The 10,003-nt window shown below is 39.3% G+C and overlaps 1 protein-coding gene across 1 annotated transcript in view; it reads left to right on the top strand.

The window, feature by feature from the left end:
- The window catches only part of ST6GALNAC5 (ST6 N-acetylgalactosaminide alpha-2,6-sialyltransferase 5), a 119,841-nt gene that overhangs the window by 1,212 nt on the left and 108,626 nt on the right, over positions 1 to 10,003 (top strand). The gene's annotated exons all lie outside the window — the stretch shown is intronic.

Here is a 10,003-nt window from a genome sequence, read left to right as displayed (position 1 = left end):
GTTGTTCACCAATTCCCCATTCAGCACACAGAGTAATGACATCTTGATTCTCATAAGGGGGTTCTAGAAATATCTTTGATGTTAAGGAAAACAAAGATTTGAAATGTAAAAACTGTGTTGATGTCCCTCTCCTCTGGGCAATGATGCATAAACAAAGATAGCCCAGCTTTGACATGCTCCTCATCCTGTGGGAATATCCCCACACAATATTAATAGAGGGGAATGTACCAGATAAAGCTTGGATCTGGATTTTGGTGTTCTTTTCCCTTAAATTTTGTAAGGCTTGAAATCTTAAATACTGATTTGACTGCATCCAGCAAGCTAAGAGCCCATGATTTGCACTCACATTCCCAAACTGTCTGGGCCTCCATCGCTGTGCATCTCCAGATCAAGAATTATATTTCAGTCTTTCAGTGACTTAACATAATTCTGGTTTTAATATATCAAAAGAATCTAAGCTCCTGGTGGGATATACGGGGCAAATCTAGATGGACTTCCTGTACATGTCTCCTTTTCATTTAGTAAAAAACGGGAAGGATCTGTGAGGGGCTGAAGCAAGTGTGTGCAGGCACCAAGGCCAGTTGTTTCCCAGAGGTGTGTGCCCATTGCTGTCTGCAGCTGGTACTGCTGCACTCTCACAGGCTGGGATATGCAGGTACCCCAAAGGACAACTACAACACTACCCATTCCTCCTGACTGGGAACAGGTTCTTTTTCTGCTTAGGAGGAGAGTTTGTAGCCCTGGTTAAATGTTTTTGTTCCTGTTTTGGTCACCAAAATGGTTGATAATGTTGACAGTGCGTGAACAATAGAACCTAAGGTTTGTTAGTTTGAGTAATTTTTTCTGACACATGCATTACCCTTTTGGTCTAGAATTTGATAGCCCCTTAAACAGTTTTCTGTCTGGAACACAGGATTCCTGTCTTAGGATATTTCCTGAGATATTTGTTGCTGAATGTGTGTGTTGCTTGCCACCATTTTGATAAGGCAGGAAAGCAATAGAAGTCCTAAGTTTAAAACTTGTCCCACTGGGAAATCTTGAGTTTGTGAATATGGTGACTGATTATATGCATCACAAAACAAAAATGCATAATTGAACAGCAGCAACTGTCTGAAAATAATCACTATTTCAAACAGTTGAAGGCTCCGGTGTGACAAGTCACCAAGTAAATACTCTCTTCCCGTGATCAGTCTACATGCTAGCTTGATAAAAGGTATTAGTTATGAATACATGAAAGAATAATTTTTATTCCTCCCATGCCCCACCTTTATGTATGCCTAGAGTCATGTTTGATGGGGCACAATAGGCTCTAGATGAGATGTCATCAGGCTCCCATATACTAGCTGTTTGGTTTACATGGTTTTTTCCCTCAGTATTAAAAGTTTAAAACTTCTGGGAACAAAAAGATGATTCAGGATAGATTAGGTTTGTCTTCTGACTTTGGTGATTCAAATTTACTTGCATAATGTAACTCAATAATGTTTTGCTTGGTAATGCATGTGAACTGGGAAATGAACAAGTAAGGAATCTATCATTTTTCCCAAATTTTATTCCAAAATTACTTCTTTCTCTTGAACAAATTTGTCAGTTGTATTCAGATGTTGGGAAATCCATCTATGATGTTTGCTTTGGATTTTACAAAACAGAGCTACTCACATCCAAGTTATGAAAAATTAGTATGTTCATAATTTGTCATGTATAAGGAATAGTTAACATCCAACTTGTTGGCTATAGGAATCAGGCCTGGGGGCATATTTAATTGACTCAGAGTCAGACATATTTCTCCTGTGGGCAGAGAGGCAACTTTTCTGAGACACTGAAGTCTCTCTCATTTGTATCTTGTGCCAAAGATCTTTAAGCCTCATGAAAACCTTCCTCTCTGGAGCATTCTTCCTTCCACTACTGTATTTCCTCTTAACAAGGTATTGCTCTTCTGCTGTTAATGTTAATGAGAGCACTAAAATCTCTTAATAAGAAAATGTTTGAATTAATAAAGACAGTGCCTTTGCTATTCAGGATCAGCCTGATTCCTTGTGCACAGATTTCTATGGACAATTTTACAAATGCCTGTATTTGCCCTGGCCAGGGGCTCTCTGGAAACTCCACAATTTCAGGGAAGAGCATAAATACTCTAGTCAGGCTATTTGGGAAGATAACACAGTAAAATTTTTTACCAGTATATTATCTCAGCCTAAAAATGTTGACACCTGAACAGAGCAAGTGCTGTTACATTAATTTATAATGAATTAACTAGGTTTGCCTGGGCTTTTGAAGGTTATGTGACTGCATTTATTGATCTCATTTCACTGGTATCAATAAGAGCTGAAGTTTCCTGTTACCCCATAAGGCCATTCATGCCATTGTCTCCCAGATTCATTTGAAGCTTTTTCTTTGATCTGGAAAGATAAAAAATCTGCATGAATCCTTAGAAGAAGGACCATATCTGTCTGATATGGTTGCTCTATTTATTGTCAGTGAAGCCATAAGCCATAGCCCTGTTACTAGTTCTGGGAGAAATGAATAGCAATGGATTTGTTCTTAATGGTCTACATTTCTCCATTGATTTTGCTCCATGTTCCCCATGTCCCTTAAAAACCTTCATACACTGTGATATCCCTATATCCTCTGTCTTTTTCCACACTGCCACATGCCTCTCTTGCCTATCCCATGTATATTTCCAGAGAGATTTTATACTGTGGTAACTGAAGTCAAGGTGGCTTCAGAGCTCCTTCACATATTCTCTTCCACCTTTTTTTCCTGTCTGGTGGTCCAAAGAAAACATACTTTGGCTGGTTTAAAGTTATTTGTAGACTTCTGGTCCAGTTAATAAATGTGTACCCACTCACTGTTTCCTGCTTCCTCCCTCTGAGCAAAGTAAACAAAAAAAAGACAATTTAAACTGCTCCTGCTTTTCCTTCATTTAAAGTTCTAGTAGGGGGCTCTCTCCTATTATCTGGCTGTTGAGCTTCATGAAACACATGCCTATATTTGAAACCTTTGTTTTTCTGTGAAATTAGTTTTAAATTACCTAGTGAAATCCAAAGTTACTTAATGGGTGTAGACAGGCATGCAAACAAGCAGTGTGTCTGTGATCACATGAGCTTTACTTGTATTGGGACATTCAGCTTATACGAGAAGTGGGAAGACAGAGGCAGTAATTTACTGTTCCTGTGGACACCTTTGCTAACTTTCAGGACCAGTTATGAGGCAGATTGCTGGTTTCTCCTTTGGTCACTGACATAGATGGGCTGACAGGAATGAAACCCTGAGAAAGTGAAACCATTGGAGGGTTTTATCTCAATTTTTTTTACTTGTCTTTCCTGTTCCTATTTAATCATATGACAAGTGTCAGTAATTTGATTTTTAAGAGGTTGTCTTGGTACCTGGAGAACCGGAGGTGCCTGTATTTTATATGTTAGTACTAGAACAATAAATCAGAGGTAAGGACAGAAGCAAAGTATGCAGGGAGACATTGTGTAATGGAAAACTATGGGAAGAGATTTGGAGAGGTCTGGATTGCCAGCTAATGGGGAGGAGAGGAAAGAAAAGAGCAGTCTGACCTTTCTGTGGTGCCCTTATAAGAGGTCAGAGGAATGAAACAATAATGGCAGCCTTCAGTCTTGAAAAGGGCAGCAGGAAGAGAAGGGCAGCAGCAGAACTGAGCTACTGCTGTATAGTCGATTAACATTTGCTGCTCACAATCCCATAATTTTTCACTGAGTAGGAGCCAGGATAAAAGCCATCCTACTTAGCGTCCATTTTGCAAAGTGAAATCTAATTAGTTAAATGTTTAAAAGTTAATGAAGAATATGCAATGTCAGAAAATATGTTCTAGTGTAAGTGCAGCCCACTCATACAAGCACTTGTGCTGTTGTAGACTGATTACGTAAATAACACCTCAGTGCCAATGCTATAAAGGCTGTTTGGCAAAGGGCCAGGAGGATGCCGTGCAAAAATGTCCAGTCACTGCTTTAGGGGTTCAACTCCACTGTTAATGAAGGGTCCCCACAGACACATACGTGAAAGGCTCTTAGTGATTTCTGGAGCTTGTGTGCCATTCACATCTCTAACTGCAGAATGCTGGCCAATAAACCTGAGAAGATGTTTTATCTGGGCATGTAGGATATATGCACTGATTTGCTTTAGGACTGCTGCTCATACATAGGTGCAGTCTAGCTTCAAATACTTACTCGAGAAATCGAGGGGAAAAAAACCTGAGAACTGTCTGATGAGCTTCAGATATCACTGGAGTTCCTGAGGTGTCCAGCTGAAAGTGCATTTATTTGACAGGTAAATACTTGATGCTTGAATATAGAAGTTGGAATATTACATTTTGAGGGCTCTAATATCTCCAGATGAAAATTTCTGCTATAGGACCAAAATCCAATATTACATAATATAATATTTTGCCCCTACACAGTGAAATTTCAGCACATTCATCTCTGGAAAAGTTTCCAGGAATTATTATGCTTCTCCAGGAGATGCATCAGAAATGAAAAAAAAAAAGGAAATATCTTTGAATCAGACAAAGGCAAACCTATTAAAAAGAAGTATTGGGTGCAATAGTACCACAGAGAACAAGGCCAGATTGTGTGTGGGAGTACATCAGCATTGCTCTATTGAAGACAAATGGATGATCTAGACTGAATGTTGAGTCCTACAGGGATCTTAGGTAATTTCTTTCTGAGCCTCTGTTCTTCTGTCTGAAAGCTGGTTGATTGCACCTTAACAGAACCTAAATATTGTTTCAAATGTGTCCCCTTTTTATAATAAATATTCCTGAAAATTAATTTCAAACTCTGGTTTGTCAAGATCTAAATACAAGTAATATCCAGCTAGGACACAGGCAAAGCACAAAGCCTTTTCTCATTATATAGTTATCAGAAACACTCTAAAAAAAATACAGTAGGAAAGACATTCTTTGCTATTTCGATCTATGAGTAATTATATAAAATAGAAGGAGTCTTTTAGAGGGAGCTACAGAATGATAATTCTATGACTTGAAGAGAAAGGAACAAAAGGTTGTAGTTGGAAAAATTATATTTTTTTTTTGAAGAAAAAATGTGAAAGAAAAATCAACCTCCAGCAAAGGAGTTAGATGTGATTAGAAGAAAGATATAAAAGTGATCCCTAAGGAGTGAAAAGTAGAAACTCTTCTAAGAGATGGCTGAAAAGTAGTGAAATAATCAACCAGGCCTCTCTGGAGGAGTTATTCATAGCAAAATGCTGAAGAAAAATGGGTATACTAGGGACTTGCTGTGTAGTATGTATTCAGGCTCAAATAAATATTCATATTTCACAGCTTATGCAAGAGTAGCTCCTGTGAATATTTTAACATTAACCTGGTGATCACCTGTAAAAGCTGTCACAGTTATCCAATTTCCTACTCTCCGTACTGGGTTGTTTTGTTTTGGTTTTTTATTGGCAGCTGTGGTTAGTGTGAAAATCCTGGTGGATCAATTAGGAATACTTCCTTACTTCAAATATGGTTGAGTGGATTTGCCGCTATGAGTGAATTGTAGGACTGATTTTGATTCAAATTTCATACCTTTTTACACTAAGCAGCACATTGGAATCAGACTGGCCCATGTGAGGTGGAGTCTAGGAAGGGTTCATTGAGATAACAAAATTCGGGTGTCTGCATTCCCAGCAGTCCTTCACCCCAGTGCAAGCTCCTGTGTATTTGTAAGGCTTCCACAGCCGTGTTTTGCCAAGAGAACTGGTCCTGGTGTTGGGCCAGCAATGAGCAGGCATTAGGGCATGTTGTGGAAACTTAAAGCAGCACAGAACTATCCCCTGCTGCTCCCAGGTGAGTTAAACAGGAGCAGGATTAAGCTGCTCCTGTATGTACAGTCCTGTATTAAATATGTGGGGTGGCTGTAGATGCTCCTTTATAGCTGAATACCTAGCAATTTTTATGGGGTCTTTGTGTAGCTAAAGTACATATGTACTTAGTACATAGTACCTATGTACTAAGGAGCAGTAATGCTAGGTCTGTGATATTGGTTGGAAAACCAGTTTGAATGCTTTCAGAAATCATTGAACAGTTACAAGGTAGGAGACACCCTTTCTCCCTTTAGAGGATTCTGGAGAAGTGTGTGAGTACTGCAGGTGTCTGTGCCCCTGTCTTATGTTAGACTGATTTTGTGAAGTCTATTTCTAAGATATTTCTATTTCTATTTGCTAAGTCTAAGTCTAATTCAAAAAAGAATTTTTGAACCCATTTTTAGTTTTAAAGATTTTGTCAGGTTTGGGGTTTTTTGTGTGCATCTCAATGCACAGTTTACAAAGACTGGTAGGACACTAGTTACAAACACCTGGAGTTTACAGCATTTTTTCTGCTGTACCAAGAAACACTGTGAACTTCATTTGGGATTTTCCTCTTGGCTGGTCAAATATTTTGAACAGTTTTTATCATTTGGGTGGGATATGAAATTAGGAAAGGAGCAATTCCTTGGCTGAATGTGGCCACTCTCAATTCTTGAAACCAGGTCCCTCCCACAAATCAGGTAAATATATTTTATTAGCACCTTTGTTGTTAAGATATTGATATTGCTGTGGGTTCCTCATGGAATTTTAGTGAATGATTATTGTTTGAATGGTGTAAATGGATGCCTAATCACATGGTATTATTCCTTTTCCTTGAGTGGATGCCCACAATGCTTTTAATCAGAAATGAGTTTTGGTAGGGCCTGTCAGGCAATAACTGCATTAAAAAAAAAGGAGAGATGGCTCTATAAAGGGGAAGGGCACAATATTCTGTTCGTGTTCCTGAATATTTCACATGAAATAGCAAGGACTGACTGCTTACTGTTAGCTCGTAGTAGTTATATCTACTATAGTCTAGTTTTTTTCTCTTCAGTGCCCCTCCATGCCCCTCTTGGCCTTGCTCCTTACAGAGAATTTCAGAGATGAAGGTATAAACCTTTCTGATGTAAGGTCTATTTGTGTGTGAATACACTTAGAGAGGGTCCATGAACACTTTGTGAATGGGATAGGTCTGTACAGACATAGAAATAAATGCTCCTCAAAAGATGAAAGCAAAAAGCCATTTTTCCCTTGTCCCCAGTCTCTGAGGCAGGATAAGCACACTCAGAACAGCCATGACAAGAGTATTTCTAAAATCTTTTAAGAACAAGTGATTAATTCATGAGGGCAGATTCTCAGTTGGAGTAAACTACATATTTCATTCATTAATCTTGCTCTGCTGATTTTCACTAAGAACCATCCCCATGATTTTCAGATTATCATCCTACGTGCTTCTTGCCCAGAGTGCTGTCTCACAGGACGGTCAGATATGATGACAATGTATATGGTATAAATAGGCAGAGACAGATCTCTGAAGGGATCATTTTGAAAGAGCCAGATGGCAACAACCACATTTATTTTTTTCCCAGTGTCACAAATATGCTTAGCAGTAGGGTTGTGCTTTTTCATTCCAAATGAACCCAACCAAAACCCCATGTATCTTTTCCATGTATATTTCAGTTCCTCAGGGAGACATCTATGGGCACAATTATACAAAGTCCAAGCCTCATTTTACTGATTTACCATCCAGGAAATGCAGTGACATAACCAGATTGCTTATAATTGTGGTTTTTTAATTGGCTTCCTGAAACATTAAAAAAGAAACAGTGAAAAGCACAGTTGCTGATACAGGGTCCCATGCATACCACTGCTTTGCATGAATAAGCCTCTGATTAATTCTGAGATCCCTTAAAACACATCTTAGTCATCCTAAAATCTAAACATTCCTGTGTTCAAATTAACATCCACATCACTCACTTAGTACTTTGCTCTTTATATTTCTTCCACTTCTCTGCCAATTTTTTTCCTGTTCTATATTCTATCAGCTGGTAGAAGTTCCTACCTTCTCCTTGATAATTCTGTGCATAGGAGACGGTAGGTTTCAGATAAATAAAGTCAGTTTCTCTTCCCTTGCTATGTCTATAGCCAGCTGAAAACTGTTCTGTCTGTAGTGGAGGTAACACTACGCTATCCAGAGCAGGTGTTCTTTTGGCACTAAGCATCACACTTGAGTCAAAAGACTCATTAACTGAGGTGTAAGCACACTGTAAAAAATTCTGGATTTTTAAACTTCATACCAGACATGGGACTACACGTATGCCTTTTCTGCTTTTGCCAAGTTTTCACTAATGATCATTAAGAAGTACAGTTATAGCCAGCATTTTTCAGCCTAAGTCTTCACTGACTTGTAAACCATTTTTTATATAACAAGAATTGCTATTTATAACGTTATAATGCAGAAGGGGAGAACTTCTGGAGGGCAGGTTCGCACCGAAGCACAGCTCCTGTTCAGAGGAGGGAGGAGATAAACCCAGAATTCTTTCACCTGCTCCCTCTTGGTGGTTATTTACATTGACCCTAAGGTGAGGCTACCCAGCCAATGCAGGAAGGGCTTTGCTTCAGGGTTACTCTCATCCAGTCTCTGCTGCGGGAGATGTCTCTCCCCTGTCTGAAAAGCTTTTTGGAGGCTGTAATCCTGACTGGGATGTTTGCTCCCTCCTCCTGGCTGTGAGTTCACATTCCCCTTTCATGAGGAGCCGTGTGGGCGGCGGGGAGATGCTCAAAGCAGCAGGGGAGATGTGAGAGGAGGCAGGAGGGCTCAGGGCTGGCAGGGGCAGCCTCAGCCCGTCCTGCCCTCTGGCACCGAGCAGTGCCCAGGGCAGACGATCTGAGCGGGGTAGGAAATGCAGGCTGTGGAGCTGCCTTTGTGCCGGCTCTGCCAGGGGATCGCACTATCGGCTACCTGATCTCTCAGCAGCGATACTGGCCCCAGTGTGGTGGGCAGTGCACTGGGAAAACGCAGGGAAATACATTTCTTTTTACTTTCAGCCTGTCGTCTGAATGGGAGGCAAGTGATTCGGAGATTTTTTTGTGTATTTTTACTTCTGCTCAAGGGAAGTTTGGGCCGTTTTTGATCTGTCTAATGTTTGGGGACGGTAAAATAAAGAAAGCAATAAGCCTCTATAAATACAATTTTCTGGAGAACAGTGGCAATGATACTGATTAGTGATAAGTGCACTATTGTTCCTTGAAATCTCTGTGAAGTGCAGGCACGAGTATTTTGCTCCCTGGTGATCACTCACTTGAGGATAACTTTTCGTAGGAATTTATGCTCAGCTCTATTCTGCCCTATTTCCTGGTATTTTTGGTAAATCAAACTGGTGCCTTCAGCACGCTTGCCTTTGTACTTTGAATGGATTGTCATTTCAGAGATGACAAATCCTTTATACAAATTTGAAGGAAAAAAACTCTGTATGGCTTTTATATTCAAATTTGTTTACAGAATGATATTTGCAGATAACTCTTTAAGTCACCCTCTTTTTTCTTTTTATTTTTTCAAATGATGGTGTAGTCAGTAGCTTGTTTTTTGCTTGGAGGTGTATTTCTTTTATTATGTTCATTATTCATTATGGTTCTGTAGTCATGCTGTGAGAATCTGCTGCATTCATTAAATACCATTTCATAAAATTGATGGACTGTAGCTGGCACAAGTTTATAATATTTTCAAATAGAATATATTATGTAACCAGGTTGTAAGATAAGTTTATAAGTTTTAAAACATATAGAGATTTATTATGTGTTTTCTGTTTGCGTTGCTCTGTCACCTCCATGACCAAGTCCAGATGCCTCTTGGAGCTAGAATTTGATTCTGTTTTGCTGCTGACATGCAGCAAGCCCTCTTTAGGATTTCCTCTGTTGTGTGACCTTATACATTCTTCTGGAAAAACACAAAGCTCTCAGTTCATGTAATTATTGCATTCTTACTTAATGCCTCCTGCTATTTAACAAGGGAATCTTCACTTTCTCTATCAAACAGTTGCGATGCAATTTCAGTGCTGCACACTCATGTCTCTACACAGACATTGCTTATGGTGTAAAGGTGAAGAAACACTACAACACAGAAAAATTACAAAGAATTTTGAGAAACCACAGGTTTTCAGTTTTGTATACACATAAAGGGAAAAATTATTGTTGT

This window comes from Cyanistes caeruleus, chromosome 9, assembly GCF_971803275.1.
Source record: "Cyanistes caeruleus chromosome 9, bCyaCae1.hap1.1, whole genome shotgun sequence".
NCBI lineage: Eukaryota > Metazoa > Chordata > Aves > Passeriformes > Paridae > Cyanistes > Cyanistes caeruleus.
The sequence above is the reverse complement of the archived record's forward strand: the minus strand, read 5'-3'. Positions and strand labels throughout refer to the sequence as shown.